This window comes from Hermetia illucens, chromosome 4, assembly GCF_905115235.1.
Source record: "Hermetia illucens chromosome 4, iHerIll2.2.curated.20191125, whole genome shotgun sequence".
In the NCBI taxonomy this organism is placed as follows: domain Eukaryota; kingdom Metazoa; phylum Arthropoda; class Insecta; order Diptera; family Stratiomyidae; genus Hermetia; species Hermetia illucens.
Genome location: NC_051852.1, coordinates 65,570,389 through 65,590,663, shown reverse-complemented (window position 1 = coordinate 65,590,663; position 20,275 = coordinate 65,570,389). Strand labels below are relative to the sequence as shown.

At 48.3% G+C, this 20,275-nt stretch overlaps 1 protein-coding gene across 4 annotated transcripts in view; it reads right to left on the bottom strand.

Moving 5' to 3' along the window:
* Positions 1–20,275, bottom strand: part of LOC119653882 (leucine-zipper-like transcriptional regulator 1 homolog) — a 195,560-nt gene that overhangs the window by 57,791 nt on the left and 117,494 nt on the right. The window lies entirely within an intron of this gene.

Here is a 20,275-nt window from a genome sequence, read left to right as displayed (position 1 = left end):
AAGAGGGGCTTCCCATACATGCAAAAAGGGGGTTTAAGAATATGGTCATGTATTAAGTGAAAGGACTCGAGAAGTACCTTTCAAAAATGGGCTTAGCATAGGGGAGTGAGGGTTCCAAATGTGTGCACCAAAAGTTCAAGCAGGCGTCGTTCTCGGAAACTATCCAACCTATTTATCTGAAAAATCACAGCGATGCATCTATCCGAAATCTATAACTCAAAATACATCCCGTTCCAATATCTGCACAAATAAAGTTAATAAAAGTATATTATAATATATAAAATAATAATATAATATAATATATTGTATCCCGACTTGTTTCCACCTAAAACATCGAAACACGTCGGAATACCGGAAGTTCGTGCTTCGGGTATAAAGATTTTGTGTTCATCTTACATATTTACATTTTTCCATTCATATATGGCTAAAAACCTAAAATATTGCTTCATATTTTTTTCAAACTTCCAGCTATACGTACATATTACGCTCACCCTAAACAAACAAACATTGCATATTACCGAATACTATACTACATATATAATTATAATTGATCGTACACATATTTCCGATTTACTTCGAGCATAAAAGTACATATATTGAATACCGCTTGTTCAATGCACAAATATTTGCACTCTCCTTTCAAATATATGGGAAACTTAACATAAAATGGTGCCACTTACTATATGTAAGGGACCAGCAGACCACATGCTCCTTCGTGACAAGCGGTCTAGCCGTTTTCGAGGAAATGGGGTGTGACAAACAGACAGACAGACAGACGTCGACTCAATTCTAATAAAGTTGTGTTTCACACAAAATCTTAAACAAGTCGGGAAACCGAAAGCTAGACCCTTCAGGTATGAAAGGTTTTGTTTATTTCTTTTATAAAGAGATTGCACTTATCCCATTAGTATGTAGCAGGTAATATATACATATATTATGTGAGTATATCCTTTCAAGTGATATTGACATTCAAAGTCTTGATTTTGCACAGAAGCGACAAATTTGACCTATTATAACTTTGTTAGTAATAGTGCGATTTTCACCAAATTTGGTAGAATCATCCTCTATGCTGTAGCCGACATTACCGCATTACTGTGATTCTAGGGAAAATTTAAGGGGGTTTTTCTGCCAATTACTAAAAAGTACACCGTCACCGCAGGAGTACCACAGGGCTCAGTGTTGGGTCCTCTCCTGTGGAACGTCATGTACAATGGGGTCCTTGTCCTTCCCGTGCCAAAGGAGGCCACGATAATCGGTTTCGCAGATGATCTAGCTGTGGTTGTCGTCGCGAAAGAACCTGAAGACGTCGAAATGTACGCTAACGAAACCATTAGCGCTATAAAAGCGTGGCTGGAGATGGTTCAGCTTGACCTTGCGGAACAAAAGACGGAGGCGGTCTTGATTACCAATCGTAGGAAGAGGAATACGATTAATATTCGCGTTGGTAGTCACGTCATCACTTCGAAGCCGGTTATCAAATACCTGGGGGTGATGATTGACGCTAAGATCAATTTCAGGGGACATCTGGACTATGCCTGTGAGAAAGCGGCAAATACCAGCGTATCATTAGCGCGGATGATGCCTAACATTGGAGGTCCAAGGTATAGTCGCAGATTACTTGTGGCCGGAGTGGTTCGCTCCACACTATTATACGCGGCACCAGTTTGGGAGGAAGCATTAGTGTGTGAGAGTAATCGTAGGAGAGTAAATATGACTTACCGCTTAGTGGCGCTAAGGGTGTGCAGTGCCTTCAGAACAATATCAGGCGAGGCAGCGTGTGTTATTGCGGGAATGATCCCGATAGACATTCTGGCAAGTGAGACACGCTGCCTGTACGAGACAAGGAAAATGAATCCTCTTGAAAAGGATGCAGAACGCCGAAAGGCGGCAAGGCGAGAGTCGCTGGAAAAGTGGCAGAAACGGTGGGATGACTCGCAGAGGGGTCGCTGGACCCACACTTTGATTCCCCGTATTGAAGAGTGGATCCAGCGACGACACGGTGAGATTAACTACCATCTGACGCAATTCCTGTCGGGACATGGCGGTTACAGGAAGTACCTGCACCAATTCAGGCTGGATGATTCTCCCTTGTGTCCTGAATGTGGTTGCACACCTGAGGACCCGGAGCATGTTATGTTCCACTGTCCACGATTTCTCTCAGAAAGGAGGAGTCTGGAAGACTCCCTGAAAACCACTCTAAGCCCGCAGAACATCGTCGGGGAAATGTTGAAATCGCAGGAAAACTGGTGTGCGGTGAACACCGCCATCAAACGAATACAAGAAGAACTGGCAAGAGCGGAGCGCGCAAGGAGGACGCGAAGAACGGAAGGCGTGGTCGCGTAAAGCACAGTCCACCCCGCGAAGTAATGCTTTGCGGCGGTCCCGCGGGGAAGGAAAAAGGAGAAAGTGGGGGTGGTTTTAGTGGGTGAGAATCCCACACGCTGCTGCAACCTGGCGCGGTGGTGTCTTTCTAAGATTTCCACCTCCATCCATAAAAAAAAAAAAAAAAAAAAAAAAAAAAAAAAAAAAAAAAAAGACAGACAGACAGACAGACAGACAGACAGACAGACAGACAGACAGACAGACAGACAGACAGACAGACAGACAGACAGACAGACAGACAGACAGACAGACAGACAGACAGACAGACAGACAGACAGACAGACAGACAGACAGACAGACAGACAGACAGACAGACAGACAGACAGACAGACAGACAGACAGACAGACAGACAGACAGACAGACAGACAGACAGACAGACAGACAGACAGACAGACAGACAGACAGACAGACAGACAGACAGACAGACAGACAGACAGACAGACAGACAGACAGACAGACAGACAGACAGACAGACAGACAGACAGACAGACAGACAGACAGACAGACAGACAGACAGACAGACAGACAGACAGACAGACAGACAGACAGACAGACAGACAGACAGACAGACAGACAGACAGACAGACAGACAGACAGACAGACAGACAGACAGACAGACAGACAGACAGACAGACAGACAGACAGACAGACAGACAGACAGACAGACAGACAGACCTGTGCGGAGTTGCCAAATCTCCCATCAGGCGCGTCCCTTCGTGCGGATAAGGGAATGCTCGGCGGATGCGTAGGAATATGCACATATACGCATTTGCAGGTGTGCGTGTATGGGCATGCTTATGCGCAGGCCGGGTAGGTGGGAAGTAAACGCCCGCCCGTGGATAAAAATTGGCTATGGGAAGGATACCCAGAAATAAAACCAAACATGGAGGAACAGAAGGAGAATAAAGTTACGGTGCAGGGCTTCGGAAACCCAGTACCGGCGGCTTTTGGGAGTGGGCAAGCAGGCTCCCGGCCGTCGATATCCCTCGACTGCAGTGCCTCGGTGGTGGATTACTTGGCCACCGTTGCATCAAATACTACAAGTAGCCTGGAGAAAGAGGCATTTAAAAGGAGTACATCACTCCCGAGAACGCCTGTTCAAAACCCAAGAAAAGATGGGGCACAAACTGGTCAGGTATTAGCCCATAGCGGGGTAACTACACCTGGTCGAAATATGTCGCAGGACTTAGTGGTTGATCCATTTAAGAGAAGCTCGACGATAGCGCGATCTCCTCCGAAATCAACCTTGATGAAGGAAGGAAATCTGGGAAGCATTCGGAAGGCTAATAAGTACGTAAGCGCCCAACGTGAAAACCAAGCGGAGGAGCTATGTCAGAGTCCGGAAGAATCATCGTTTGCCCTACTCGGAGGTAAAATAATAGAGTTGTCTGAATTTATTAAGGACAAACACAACGTGCACCAGGCCATCAAAAACATGGTGCGTACCATTCGGGTACTATACAATGGTGCCAAGGAAGAAAAAAACGCCTCGAAGAAATCAAGCGTCACCCAGGCAACACAAGTGACACCCCCTCAACATCCAAAGGGCGGTAAACTTGAAAAAAGGAGTAGAGAGTGCGCGAACGATTCTTTCGGATGCTCACAGGACGCGAAAAGGCAAAAAGGCCTCTCACCGGCAAAAGGCAAGGGAAACAAAGTTACCAACATCGTGGAAACTGCGGCGCCGGCTCCAATTGACCCAAGGGAGGCAAAGCCTCAAAAAGGGACCAAGGAAGCATGGACCAAGGTTGGTGGAAGGAAAAACACGACGCAGAAAAGAAGATTACGGCCCGAATTAATCATCATCTCCAAAAAAGGGGATATGACTTACGCCGATATCCTTAGGAAGGTCAAATCCGATCCTGAGCTGATGGACCTTGGAGAAAACGTCAGCCGAATCAGACGCTCCCAGAAAGGAGACTTGATGCTGGAGCTGAAGAAGTCTCCGGGCAAAACGGTAGAAAATTTCCTCGGCAAGGTGGAGAAGTCCTTAGGAGAAGAAGCTCAAGTACGGGCCAGAAAGCAGGAGCTTGTCATCGAATGCAAGGACATTGACGAAATCACGACCAAGGAGGATATCCGTGACGCCCTAGAAAAGCAGTTCGGACCACTTGGCTTGCAAGATTCCGCAATCAGGGGACTGAGGAAGGCATACGGAGGCACGCAAACGGCAACTATAAGCTTACCAACTGAAGCAGCGTTCAAACTGCTGGCGGCTGGGAAAGTAAAAATAGGTTGGGTCGTTTGCCGACTCAGGGAGCAGGTATCCCTTAAGCGCTGCTTTAGATGCCTGGAATTCGGCCACATAGCGGCGAAATGCACCGGTGACTGTGACAGGTCAAAATGTTGCAGAAAATGTGGGGGAGAAGGCCATATGTTCAGGGAATGCAAGGCTGAGCCTGAATGCATGCTCTGCAAGGAAAAAAAGGGCGTCGACTGTCGGCACGTTGCAGGCAGCAGCAGATGCCCAGTGTTTAGGCGAGCCTTGAATGCAGTAAAAAAATGAGGTTGATACAAATCAACCTCAACCACTGCGAGGCAGCGCAAGACCTTCTCTCGCAGACCATCTATGAGAAGGGAATCGAAGCTGCCATAATCAGCGAGCCCTATCGCAACAATAAGAGCGGTGCCTGGACTGCAGATGAAACTGGTAAGGCGGCAATATGGGCGTGTGGAAATCAGGCCATTCAAGAAGTGATGGAGTTTCCAGAAGTTGGATTCGTCAGGGCAAAAATAGCTGGTATCTATATTTATAGTTGCTATGCTCCACCAAGCGCGACGATAACAGAATTCGAAGGAATGCTAGGTATGCTAGTCTCGGATGCAAGAAGTCGAAACCCCAAGATCATAGCTGGTGATTTCAACGCGTGGGCCGTGGATTGGGGCAGTCGCACTACGAACACCAGGGGCCGTATCCTGCTCGAGGCTTTCGCGGAGCTAGATTTGGTGCTTGCCAACACGGGAAACGCTTCCACTTTTCGTGGGACAGGGTCGGGCTCAATAGTCGATCTGACATATGTGAGTACCACATTGGCGAGGAGAATGACATGGTTTGTCAGTGAGCATTATACTCACAGCGACCACCAGGCGATTTTCCTCCAGATCGAATATGGGCCATGCGTCGATGCGTGTTCCCGTGAGGCTGGAAACCGGGGCTGGTCCGTGAAAGGGCTTGAGGAGGATGCATTCATAGAGATGCTATTGGGAGGCCAATGTCCCGGTGGTGCGGCTACGGAAAAGGTAGAGCAAATGATGGGACGCATAACAAGAGCATGCGACGCTGCTATGCCGAGGCGACGAGTTCTCGCAAAAAGGCGCTCAAACTATTGGTGGAATGAAGAGATCGCGGTGCTACGGAATGCATGTTTTCGTGCTAGAAGGATCTGCCAACGATCTAGAGCAAGACCAGACTTCGACGAGAAACGGCTAGCATATGTGAACCTTCGAGGTAGGCTTAAGCAGGCTATACGGACCAGCAAGCGAGAATGCTTCAAGGAGCTTTGCACAGAGGCAGACCAAAGCCCCTGGGGAACAGCGTACAGGATAGTTATGAAGAAGATGAGAGGGCGAACACCACAATTGACCTGTCCGCATCTTCTGCTCGATATCGTGACGGCGCTCTTCCCCCCGGATAAAGGGGAGCGCAAACAACACAAGCGAGCACTCGACGTCTACACCATACCTGCGGTAACTGAGGAGGAACTTATGCAAATTTGCCGGAGAATTGGTGATAACAAAGCACCCGGTCTGGATGCTGTTCCCAATAGAGCCCTTAAACTCGCTGTTAAGACCAGACCCGACTGGTTTATCAGCGTGTTTGAGACATGCATGATAGAAGGAATTTTCCCCGATCGGTGGAAGAGGCAAAAACTAGTTTTGCTCCCGAAGCCGAATAAACATCCAGGACACCCTTCATCATACCGACCGATTTGCCTTATCGACACGGCAGGAAAGATGCTCGAAAGGGTCATCTACAACAGACTGCTCCCTATCATCGAATACAAGGATGGACTATCGGAGCGACAATTTGGATTTCGTCAAGCCCACTCAACCATCGACGCCGTAGACGTTGTTTTGAAGCTGGCTCGAGACGCGATGTCGTCTAAAAAATGCTGTGCCGTAGTGACATTGGACATCAAAAATGCGTTCAATTCCGCAAGCTGGGAGTGGATAAAAAGTTCACTGGCTAACACGGGTGTCCCTAGTTACTTGACTAAGCTCCTCAACAGTTACCTTTCGGAGAGGACACTTTGGTACGACACGGATGAGGGATCCAAGCAGTACACCGTCACCGCAGGAGTACCACAGGGCTCAGTGTTGGGTCCTCTCCTGTGGAACGTCATGTACAATGGGGTCCTTGTCCTTCCCGTGCCAAAGGAGGCCACGATAATCGGTTTCGCAGATGATCTAGCTGTGGTTGTCGTCGCGAAAGAACCTGAAGACGTCGAAATGTACGCTAACGAAACCATTAGCGCCATAAAAGCGTGGCTGGAGATGGTTCAGCTTGACCTTGCGGAACAAAAGACGGAGGCGGTCTTGATTACCAATCGTAGGAAGAGGAATACGATTAATATTCGCGTTGGTGGTCACGTCATCACTTCGAAGCCGGTTATCAAATACCTGGGGGTGATGATTGACGCTAAGATCAATTTCAGGGGACATCTGGACTATGCCTGTGAGAAAGCGGCAAATACCAGCGTATCATTAGCGCGGATGATGCCTAACATTGGAGGTCCAAGGTATAGTCGCAGATTACTTGTGGCCGGAGTGGTTCGCTCCACACTATTATACGCGGCACCAGTTTGGGAGGAAGCATTAGCGTGGGAGAGTAATCGTAGGAGAGTAAATATGACTTACCGCTTAGTGGCGCTAAGGGTGTGCAGCGCCTTCAGAACAATATCAGGCGAGGCAGCGTGTGTTATTGCGGGAATGATCCCGATAGACATTCTGGCAAGTGAGACACGCTGCCTGTACGAGACAAGGAAGATGAATCCTCTTGAAAAGGATGCAGAACTCCGAAAGGCGGCAAGGCGAGAGTCGCTGGAAAAGTGGCAGAAACGGTGGGATGACTCGCAGAGGGGTCGCTGGACCCACACTTTGATTCCCCGTATTGAAGAATGGATCCAGCGACGACACGGTGAGATTAACTACCATCTGACGCAATTCCTGTCAGGACATGGCGGTTACAGGAAGTACCTGCACCAATTCAGGCTGGATGATTCTCCCTTGTGTCCTGAATGTGGTTGCACTACCTGAGGACCCGGAGCATGTTATGTTCCACTGTCCACGATTTCTCTCAGAAAGGAGGAGTCTGGAAGACTCCCTGAAAACCACTCTAAGCCCGCAGAAGTATCGTCGGGGAAATGTTGAAATCGGAGGAAAACTGGTGTGCGGTGAACACCGCCATCAAACGAATACAAGAAGGAACTGGCAAGAGCGGAGCGCGCAAGGAGGACGCGAAGAACGGAAGGCGTGGTTGCGTAAAGCACAGTCCACCCCGCGAAGTAATGCTTTGCGGCGGTCCCGCGGGGAAGGAAAAAGGAGAAAGTGGGGGTGGTTTTAGTGGGTGAGAATCCCACACGCTGCTGCAACCTGGCGCGGCAGTGTCTTTCTAAGATTTCCACCTCCATCCATAAAAAAAAAAAAAAAAAAAAAAGACAGACAGACAGACAGGCAGACAGTGCGGAGTTGCCAAATCTCCCATCAGGCGCGTCCCTTCGTGCGGATAAGGGAATGCTCGGCGGATGCGTAGGAATATGCACATATACGCATTTGCAGGTGTGCGTGTATGGGCATGCTTATGCGCAGGCCGGGTAGGTGGGAAGTAAACGCCCGCCCGTGGATAAAAATTGGCTATGGGAAGGATACCCAGAAATAAAACCAAACATGGAGGAACAGAAGGAGAATAAAGTTACGGTGCAGGGCTTCGGAAACCCAGTACCGGCGGCTTTTGGGAGTGGGCAAGCAGGCTCCCGGCCGTCGATATCCCTCGACTGCAGTGCCTCGGTGGTGGATTACTTGGCCACCGTTGCATCAAATACTACAAGTAGCCTGGAGAAAGAGGCATTTAAAAGGAGTACATCACTCCCGAGAACGCCTGTTCAAAACCCAAGAAAAGATGGGGCACAAACTGGTCAGGTATTAGCCCATAGCGGGGTAACTACACCTGGTCGAAATATGTCGCAGGACTTAGTGGTTGATCCATTTAAGAGAAGCTCGACGATAGCGCGATCTCCTCCGAAATCAACCTTGATGAAGGAAGGAAATCTGGGAAGCATTCGGAAGGCTAATAAGTACGTAAGCGCCCAACGTGAAAACCAAGCGGAGGAGCTATGTCAGAGTCCGGAAGAATCATCGTTTGCCCTACTCGGAGGTAAAATAGTAGAGTTGTCTGAATTTATTAAGGACAAACACAACGTGCACCAGGCCATCAAAAACATGGTGCGTACCATTCGGGTACTATACAATGGTGCCAAGGAAGAAAAAAACGCCTCGAAGAAATCAAGCGTCACCCAGGCAACACAAGTGACACCCCCTCAACATCCTAAGGGCGGTAAACTTGAAAAAAGGAGTAGAGAGTGCGCGAACGATTCTTTCGGATGCTCACAGGACGCGAAAAGGCAAAAAGGCCTCTCACCGGCAAAAGGCAAGGGAAACAAAGTTACCAACATCGTGGAAACTGCGGCGCCGGCTCCAATTGACCCTAAGGGAGGCAAAGCCTCAAAAAGGGACCAAGGAAGCATGGACCAAGGTTGGTGGAAGGAAAAACACGACGCAGAAAAGAAGATTACGGCCCGAATTAATCATCATCTCCAAAAAAGGGGATATGACTTACGCCGATATCCTTAGGAAGGTCAAATCCGATCCTGAGCTGATGGACCTTGGAGAAAACGTCAGCCGAATCAGACGCTCCCAGAAAGGAGACTTGATGCTGGAGCTGAAGAAGTCTCCGGGCAAAACGGTAGGAAAATTTCCTCGGCAAGGTGGAGAAGTCCTTAGGAGAAGAAGCTCAAGTACGGGCCAGAAAGCAGGAGCTTGTCATCGAATGCAAGGACATTGACGAAATCACGACCAAGGAGGATATCCGTGACGCCCTAGAAAAGCAGTTCGGACCACTTGGCTTGCAAGATTCCGCAATCAGGGGACTGAGGAAGGCATACGGAGGCACGCAAACGGCAACTATAAGCTTACCAACTGAAGCAGCGTTCAAACTGCTGGCGGCTGGGAAAGTAAAAATAGGTTGGGTCGTTTGCCGACTCAGGGAGCAGGTATCCCTTAAGCGCTGCTTTAGATGCCTGGAATTCGGCCACATAGCGGCGAAATGCACCGGTGACTGTGACAGGTCAAAATGTTGCAGAAAATGTGGGGGAGAAGGCCATATGTTCAGGGAATGCAAGGCTGAGCCTGAATGCATGCTCTGCAAGGAAAAAAAGGGCGTCGACTGTCGGCACGTTGCAGGCAGCAGCAGATGCCCAGTGTTTAGGCGAGCCTTGAATGCAGTAAAAAAATGAGGTTGATACAAATCAACCTCAACCACTGCGAGGCAGCGCAAGACCTTCTCTCGCAGACCATCTATGAGAAGGGAATCGAAGCTGCCATAATCAGCGAGCCCTATCGCAACAATAAGAGCGGTGCCTGGACTGCAGATGAAACTGGCAAGGCGGCAATATGGGCGTGTGGAAATCAGGCCATTCAAGAAGTGATGGAGTTTCCAGAAGTTGGATTCGTCAGGGCAAAAATAGCTGGTATCTATATTTATAGTTGCTATGCTCCACCAAGCGCGACGATAACAGAATTCGAAGGAATGCTAGGTATGCTAGTCTCGGATGCAAGAAGTCGAAACCCCAAGATCATAGCTGGTGATTTCAACGCGTGGGCCGTGGATTGGGGCAGTCGCACTACGAACACCAGGGGCCGTATCCTGCTCGAGGCTTTCGCGGAGCTAGATTTGGTGCTTGCCAACACGGGAAACGCTTCCACTTTTCGTGGGACAGGGTCGGGCTCAATAGTCGATCTGACATATGTGAGTACCACATTGGCGAGGAGAATGACATGGTTTGTCAGTGAGCATTATACTCACAGCGACCACCAGGCGATTTTCCTCCAGATCGAATATGGGCCATGCGTCGATGCGTGTTCCCGTGAGGCTGGAAACCGGGGCTGGTCCGTGAAAGGGCTTGAGGAGGATGCATTCATAGAGATGCTATTGGGAGGCCAATGTCCCGGTGGTGCGGCTACGGAAAAGGTAGAGCAAATGATGGGACGCATAACAAGAGCATGCGACGCTGCTATGCCGAGGCGACGAGTTCTCGCAAAAAGGCGCTCAAACTATTGGTGGAATGAAGAGATCGCGGTGCTACGGAATGCATGTTTTCGTGCTAGAAGGATCTGCCAACGATCTAGAGCAAGACCAGACTTCGACGAGAAACGGCTAGCATATGTGAACCTTCGAGGTAGGCTTAAGCAGGCTATACGGACCAGCAAGCGAGAATGCTTCAAGGAGCTTTGCACAGAGGCAGACCAAAGCCCCTGGGGAACAGCGTACAGGATAGTTATGAAGAAGATGAGAGGGACGAACACCACAATTGACCTGTCCGCATCTTCTGCTCGATATCGTGACGGCGCTCTTCCCCCCGGATAAAGGGGAGCGCAAACAACACAAGCGAGCACTCGACGTCTACACCATACCTGCGGTAACTGAGGAGGAACTTATGCAAATTTGCCGGAGAATTGGTGATAACAAAGCACCCGGTCTGGATGCTGTTCCCAATAGAGCCCTTAAACTCGCTGTTAAGACCAGACCCGACTGGTTTATCAGCGTGTTTGAGACATGCATGATAGAAGGAATTTTCCCCGATCGGTGGAAGAGGCAAAAACTAGTTTTGCTCCCGAAGCCGAATAAACATCCAGGACACCCTTCATCATACCGACCGATTTGCCTTATCGACACGGCAGGAAAGATGCTCGAAAGGGTCATCTACAACAGACTGCTCCCTATCATCGAATACAAGGATGGACTATCGGAGCGACAATTTGGATTTCGTCAAGCCCACTCAACCATCGACGCCGTAGACGTTGTTTTGAAGCTGGCTCGAGACGCGATGTCGTCTAAAAAATGCTGTGCCGTAGTGACATTGGACATCAAAAATGCGTTCAATTCCGCAAGCTGGGAGTGGATAAAAAGTTCACTGGCTAACACGGGTGTCCCTAGTTACTTGACTAAGCTCCTCAACAGTTACCTTTCGGAGAGGACACTTTGGTACGACACGGATGAGGGATCCAAGCAGTACACCGTCACCGCAGGAGTACCACAGGGCTCAGTGTTGGGTCCTCTCCTGTGGAACGTCATGTACAATGGGGTCCTTGTCCTTCCCGTGCCAAAGGAGGCCACGATAATCGGTTTCGCAGATGATCTAGCTGTGGTTGTCGTCGCGAAAGAACCTGAAGACGTCGAAATGTACGCTAACGAAACCATTAGCGCCATAAAAGCGTGGCTGGAGATGGTTCAGCTTGACCTTGCGGAACAAAAGACGGAGGCGGTCTTGATTACCAATCGTAGGAAGAGGAATACGATTAATATTCGCGTTGGTGGTCACGTCATCACTTCGAAGCCGGTTATCAAATACCTGGGGGTGATGATTGACGCTAAGATCAATTTCAGGGGACACCTGGACTATGCCTGTGAGAAAGCGGCAAATACCAGCGTATCATTAGCGCGGATGATGCCTAACATTGGAGGTCCAAGGTATAGTCGCAGATTACTTGTGGCCGGAGTGGTTCGCTCCACACTATTATACGCGGCACCAGTTTGGGAGGAAGCATTAGCGTCTGAGAGTAATCGTAGGAGAGTAAATATGACTTACCGCTTAGTGGCGCTAAGGGTGTGCAGCGCCTTCAGAACAATATCAGGCGAGGCAGCGTGTGTTATTGCGGGAATGATCCCGATAGACATTCTGGCAAGTGAGACACGCTGCCTGTACGAGACAAGGAAAATGAATCCTCTTGAAAAGGATGCAGAACGCCGAAAGGCGGCAAGGCGAGAGTCGCTGGAAAAGTGGCAGAAACGGTGGGATGACTCGCAGAGGGGTCGCTGGACCCACACTTTGATTCCCCGTATTGAAGAGTGGACCCAGCGACGACACGGTGAGATTAACTACCATCTGACGCAATTCCTGTCAGGACATGGCGGTTACAGGAAGTACCTGCACCAATTCAGGCTGGATGATTCTCCCTTGTGTCCTGAATGTGGTTGCACACCTGAGGACCCGGAGCATGTTATGTTCCACTGTCCACGATTTCTCTCAGAAAGGAGGAGTCTGGAAGACTCCCTGAAAACCACTCTAAGTCCGCAGAACATCGTCGGGGAAATGTTGAAATCGGAGGAAAACTGGTGTGCGGTGAACACCGCCATCAAACGAATACAAGAAGAACTGGCAAGAGCGGAGCGCGCAAGGAGGACGCGAAGAACGGAAGGCGTGGTCGCGTAAAGCACAGTCCACCCCGCGAAGTAATGCTTTGCGGCGGTCCCGCGGGGAAGGAAAAAGGAGAAAGTGGGGGTGGTTTTAGTGGGTGAGAATCCCACACGCTGCTGCAACCTGGCGCGGCAGTGTCTTTCTAAGATTTCCACCTCCATCCATAAAAAAAAAAAAAAAAAAAAAAAAGACAGACAGACAGACAGACAGACAGACAGACAGACAGCGTACGTTGATAATAACGAATGTGAATCGGAAGCGCTGTGAGAATTAAATAGCATAGGAAGTGAAAAAAACAAAGATTGTTTTAGTTGATTTGGCGGAAAAATTGCCGGATGGTGTATGGTGCGCGAGTGCTTGGAGATGAAGTGAAATCTAGAGCCACTTCTTATTTAAACCACGAACAAAAATAGCAAGTGTTTCTTTTTTTTTCTTTGTTGTTTCCTCGCTGAACCGGTCACTTATTTGCCGTTTTTTCTTTTTCCAATACATTAACGACTGTTGGTTGAAAACATTGAACAAGTTGCACAGGAGTAGATTTCGCAACATTGAGAACAGTTGGGTGGCAGCGCGGTTGCTCGTGGGCAGGCAGCCCCTGGTTCGATTACGTTCGTAAGCCTTTTTTTTTCTATTTATCTCTATTTAAACAAAGAAAAAAAATTACAAACAAAAAATCGTAAACTGGACTTCTGAATCGGTCTTTGGTTCGTTGGTAATTGGAGAAAGCGAAGTAGCAACGGGAGCAACTCTTTCCCTTTATTCGGCTCTCTCGCTGAGTGCTGAATTGAATTTTTTTTTTCTAGTCGACTTCATTGAGTTTAATTAGAAAGTGAAATAATTACGTGGTCCACACTACGCAGAGCTCGTGCTTTCAAGTAGTGCGCAGCCTAGAGGGAGCACGTTTGGCCCCTGATTCTCGGGATCGAGGTTCAATCCCGGGCTGCAGCGCGGGACGATCCTTTTTTTCTGAAACATTAAGCATTAATAAACAAACCCCAGTTAGAACCATTTGCGGGTGGATAGCCCTCAGTTCGATCTGCAGCCAAAGCAAGAGTGTGTAAGAATCAACAGACAAATTTGTTTGTAAATTATTTCACTGCAAACAGTGGAGGAAGCCGAGAATTTCGGGGGGCTTCCCACTAGCAAAACGGCTAGTGGGGAGTCGCCTTTGATGGTTTTTAGCCTTAATGATCCTTTTAGGCGGAGCGGTAAATTAGTGCGATCGCCTCCAGCGAAATCGAGTGAGAAACAGATGTCGGATCAAAGGAGCAGCAGCGGTGGAGTCAATTCTTTAAATGAGGCCGACGCGTTCACGCAGCTGGGAGCAATGATCCAAAATCTGATGGAGTACGTTGGTCAGCGGAATAACGTCCATCACGCTATCAAAGACCAAGTGCGTTCTATTAGGGCGACGTACTTTAAGGCTAAAGAGGATGTAAAAGCACGCGAAGAAGGTATACTGCCGAACAGCCAACAGAAAGTGATGGTTACTGTAGCAACACAAACTATGGTGAAAACATCTCTTCCCAAGAGGCTTTTTGACAAAGAAGGTATCCAAGGTGAAAGAGACATCTCAGCAATGCGCAATAAGCGACAAAGAGACCCCAACGAAGAGGTACAATCACCCCAACGGACAGCGAAACGCAAAAAGGAGAAACCACTTCCGGCGCAACCTACGAAGACAGGAGACGGAAGCTTATCGGCCCACCCGGAAAAAGCCACTAACCGGGCCGAAGAATCTACCTGGACTAAAGTAGAAGGTAAGAAACGGTTGCAAAGGAGAGCCAGGCCAGACGCGCTGATCATAACAAAAACTAGCGAGCTGACGTACGCGGAGATTTTGCGCAAAGTAAAAGCAGATACCTCCCTGACTGAACTAAGTGGTAATGTTACGCGTATCAGACGTACGCAGAAAGGTGATCTGTTGCTGGAGCTTAAAGCGGGTGAAGATGTAGGCGAAAACCTACGAAAAAAAATCGAAGTGGCACTAGGTGAGGCTGCAGCAATCAAAATGAGCAGAGATTCAGTGGTGATAGAATGTAAGGACTTGGATGAAATCGCCACGAAGTCGGAGATCTGTGAAGCCTTGCAATCTCAATTAGGAATACAGTCAGTGAGCGAGGCCAACGTGCTACGACTTAGGAAGGCGTACGGGGATACACAGATAGCGTCGATAAGTCTTCCTGTCGAAGCAGCAAAAAAGGCTATAGCAGCAGGTAAAGTTCGTATTGGATGGGTGGTTTGTCGGATACGAGAGCAAAGTCAGGTGCATAAATGTTTTAAGTGCTGGCAGTTCGGCCACATTGCGAAAGCCTGTACCAGCTCACAAGACAGATCTAGTCTGTGTCGCAAGTGCGGAGAGCAAGGCCATTTTGCGAAGGATTGCAACGGAAAGCCTAAATGCGTGTTTTGTGTCGAAATGAAAAATAGCGACAGCGCCCACATTGCAGGAAGCAGTAATTGCCCAGTATTCAGAAAGGCGTTCATAAATAAGCACAAATGAAGTTTATGCAACTAAATCTGAACCACTGTCGAGCGGCCCAAGACCTGCTCTCCCAGAGCGTGTTTGAAAATAATGTCGACGTAGCTATTGTATGCGAACAATATGAAAATCTTCATAGCGGAGTATGGGTAGCTGACAAAAACAGCAAAGCCGCGATATGGAGCTGCGGAAGTCGTGCTATAGAAGATGTAAAAAACATCCAGAGAACGGATTTACACGTGCCAAAATAGGAGGTATATACATCTATAGTTGTTACGCAGCCCCGAGCCTTACGCTGGAGGAATTCACTTTGTTGCTTGAGAAACTATCTTTTGATGCCAGGCGCTATAATCCCAAAATAATTGCCGGTGATTTCAACTCATGGGCAGAAGAATGGGGAAGCAGAAAAACAAATGCAAGGGGGCAAATACTGCTAGAGGCATTCTCGCGTCTAAATGTCGTACTTGCGAACTCTGGGGGAGCCAACACATACCGGAGGGGAGAATTACAATCGGTAGTAGACCTCACTTTCGTCAGTGACACCCTTATCAAAGACTTGCAGTGGCATGTTAGCGAAGAGTACACACACAGCGATCATCAGGCTATTGTCTTCCAAACCTCGCGTAGGAATTACATGAAGCCACAAAAAAGAATAACGATGAGCTGGGTAACTAACAAATTCGATGAAGAAATGTTCAAGGAGGTACTTCTAGATGACACATTAGTATCGGGAAGCGCACAAGAAAAAGCTTTACAGGCCGCGGAAAAATTGCAGCGAGCATGCGATGCCTCTATGCCACGGCGTAGCGCTTTCCGAAGACGAAATCCCAATTTCTGGTGGAATTCAGAAATTGAGGAATGTCGGAAAAACTGCCTCAGAGCTAGGAGATGCTCCCAGCGCAGAAGAAATCAACCTGAATTCGTTGAGCTGCACATGCAATACAAGAACGCGAGGAAAAAATTGCAAGTAGCTATCGCGAAGAGCAAATCCGAACATTTCAAGCGGATGTGTACCGAAGCTGATTCTGATCCATGGGGTGGCGCCTACAGGTCTGTAATGTCATCACTGAAAGGCAAGCGCTCCCCACCGATTACCTGTCCAAAATTACTACAAAACATAGTGGACACTCTCTTCCCAGAGGATGTGAACTACACAAATCTGCCTAAAGTGCATGTAAACCCCGACGAAATCCCTGAAGTGGTAGAAGAGGAAATTTTTGATGCAGCAAGTAAATTGGCTGAAAATAAGACCCCAGGGCCAGATGGAATCCCGAATATCGCCCTGAAAGTGGCAGCCAGGTCAGCACCAGGTATGTTTGCTAAAGTTTTTACGGCATGCCTCAGAGAAGGAGAATTCCCCGAGCAATGGAAGCTGCAAAAGTTGATACTTATTCCGAAGCCAGGTAAACCATTGGGAGACCCCTCCTCATATCGACCGATATGTTTGGTCAATACCATTGGTAAACTATTTGAACGAGTATTATACAACAGGCTGCTCGCTGTTGCGGAAAAGGAAGGAGGCCTATCCGACAAGCAATTCGGGTTTCGTAAGGGGAGATCAACCATCGATGCAATCAGCATGGTGACTGGCCTGGCTCGCGCTGCAATACAAGATGACAAATGCTGCGCAGTGGTGACCCTCGATGTAAAAAATGCTTTCAACACTGCAAAGTGGACGAAAATCGTAGAGGCTCTAACCAAACTAAAGGTTCCAAAGTACATTGTACGCATCGTTGTTGCATTTCTTCTTGGAAGAAGATTATATTGCGACTCGGACGATGGAGAGAAATTATTCCCAATGACGTGCGGCGTACCACAGGGGTCTGTCTTAGGTCCCTTACTGTGGTTAATTATGTACAACGGAGTGCTGACGCTACGCCTTCCTAACGGCGTGACAACTATTGGTTTTGCGGACGATATCGGGGTAACAATAGTGGCAAAACGCTTAGACGAGATCGAAATCTATGCAAATGAAGCGATATGGGAGATAAATTCCTGGTTGAAAAAGTCCGGTCTATCACTTGCTGAACATAAAACGGAACTAGTGCTAATCAGCAAAAGAAGGAAAGACACGACCGTGAAAATTAAAGTTGGTGGAAAAACAATTTACTCCCAAGAGTCGCTTAAATATTTGGGAGTAATGATTGACAAAAGACTCAACTTTAAAAAACACTTTGAGTGCGCTGCAACTAAAGCATCTTCCATCGCTGTAACGATCTCGAGGATACTACCGAACATTGGTGGACCAAGACAAAGTCGACGTCGTCTTATTTCAAGGGTAGTTAGTTCCGTGCTACTCTACGCAGCTCCAGTTTGGGCAACCGTTCTGGAAAACAAATCAAACTGCGGAAAACTAGGAATGGCGTATCGGTTAAGTGCACTCCGGGTATGCAGTGCATATCGGACAACATCAGGAGAAGCGGCATATGTACTAGCAGGGATGCTCCCCATAGACATCTTGGCGAAGGAAAGTCGGCGACTCTACGACAAAACGTATGCAGCTGGAGAGTCTAGCGCATTTCGACGGCAGCTGGCACGGTGGGAATCTATCGAACGGTGGCAGCAGCGATGGGACGAGTCCCAAAATGCTCGTTGGACATACCGCATCATTCCGGATATTCGGAGATGGTTTGAACGAAACCATGGGGAATTAAGCCACGAGCTAACACAATTCTTGAGTGGACATGGAGGTTATCGTGCTTATTTACATCGATTTGGTCACGACGAATCACCATGCTGCCCAAGATGTGGTAACGTGGCTGAGAATGCGGAGCATGTCATATTTGATTGCCCCAGGTTCACCGCGCACCGAACAAGAATGGAAGCGGTCGCAGACAGGCGTTTAACACCCGAAAACATTGTGGAATTTATGCTGGAGTCAACGGATGCCTGGAACCAGGTTGTAAGGGAACTACAAGCTATTCACCAACAGCTTAGGCAGGAAGAACTACGACGAAAACAAGGAAGAGAGAGAACCATAATGAGCCGCAGCTAAAAGCTGATCCAGCCCCGCGATGCAATACTTGATAGGAGTTCCGTGGGGAGAGTGGAATGAGAAGGAGGTGGTTTTAGTGAGTAGAAGTCTCACATAACTGCGTGGCAGGAGCCAGCAGTAGGTTTTGAACCTTTCCACCTTCCAACGCCGAAAAAAAAAAAAAAAAAAAAAAAAAAGACAGACAGACAGACAGACAGACAGACAGACAGACAGACAGACAGACAGACAGACAGACAGACAGACAGACAGACAGACAGACAGACAGACAGACAGACAGACAGACAGACAGACAGACAGACAGACAGACAGACAGACAGACAGACAGACAGACAGACAGACAGACAGACAGACAGACAGACAGACAGACAGACAGACAGACAGACAGACAGACAGACAGACAGACAGACAGACAGACAGACAGACAGACAGACAGACAGACAGACAGACAGACAGACAGACAGACAGACAGACAGACAGACAGACAGACAGACAGACAGACAGACAGACAGACAGACAGACAGACAGACAGACAGACAGACAGACAGACAGACAGACAGACAGACAGACAGACAGACAGACAGACAGACAGACAGACAGACAGACAGACAGACAGACAGACAGACAGACAGACAGACAGACAGACAGACAGACAGACAGACAGACAGACAGACAGACAGACAGACAGACAGACAGACAGACAGACAGACAGACAGACAGACAGACAGACAGACAGACAGACAGACAGACAGACAGACAGACAGACAGACAGACAGACAGACAGACAGACAGACAGACAGACAGACAGACAGACAGACAGACAGACAGACAGACAGACAGACAGACAGACAGACAGACAGACAGACAGACAGACAGACAGACAGACAGACAGACAGACAGACAGACAGACAGACAGACAGACAGACAGACAGACAGACAGACAGACAGACAGACAGACAGACAGACAGACAGACAGACAGACGGGCTCCCGGTCGTCGATATCCCTCGACCGCAGTGCCTCGGTGGTGGACAACTTGGCCACCTTGGCATATAATGCTACAAGTGATTTGGATCTGGAGAAGGAAGTATTCAAGCGAAGTACGACTTTACCGAGAACACCAATAACAAGACCAAACAAAGATGAACTAAAAGCAGCTTTTTGGACAACAAAAACCGTGACAACACCCACCGCACATGTTCAAAATGCTCGACAGCAGGAGGTGCTCCAGGAACAAGGAAGAGATCCATTCAAAAGAAGCTCATCCACTTTGAGATCTCCACCAATGCCAAAGACGATGAAGGATAAAGTACAGGCCAAAAGTGAAGGACCATGTAAAAGGAGTAACCCTGCCGGGACTTATAGGAAGCAGAGTCCCGATCCGGAGGAATTACCCTTCACCCAGCTTGGGGCAAAAATAGTTGAGTTGTCCGAGTTTATCAAGGACAAGCACAACGTGCACCAAGCCATAAAGAATATGGTGAGGGCTATTAGAGTCCTCTATAATAGATCACAGATGGAGGAGAAGAATAATAACAACACGCCGAACCCCGCTGTGCCAACAGTATCACAAGCGACCCAAGTGACGCCTAACCGTTCTACCATCGAATCCCAGCGAAATAAGCGAGTACGTGAAAAAGAGGGGGATCCTTTAAGTAATCAGCAGGCGCCTAAGAGAAAAAAAGGCGGACAGGACATCCGGAAAACCAACACCAACAGGTCAGAAGGAGGAAACCCTACAGCGAATCTAGGAAACTCGACCAGCGTTGCGAAGCCTAAGACCAGCGAAAACGATGGATGGACTAAAGTTACCAATAAAAAAGCGGAACGAAAGGCAAAAGTGCGAACTCGTCCAGATGTAATTGTTATCTCCAGTAAGGGCAATCTGTCCTACGCGGAGATACTCAAAAAGGTCAAAGCGGATCCCGACCTAAAAGATCTGAGCGGA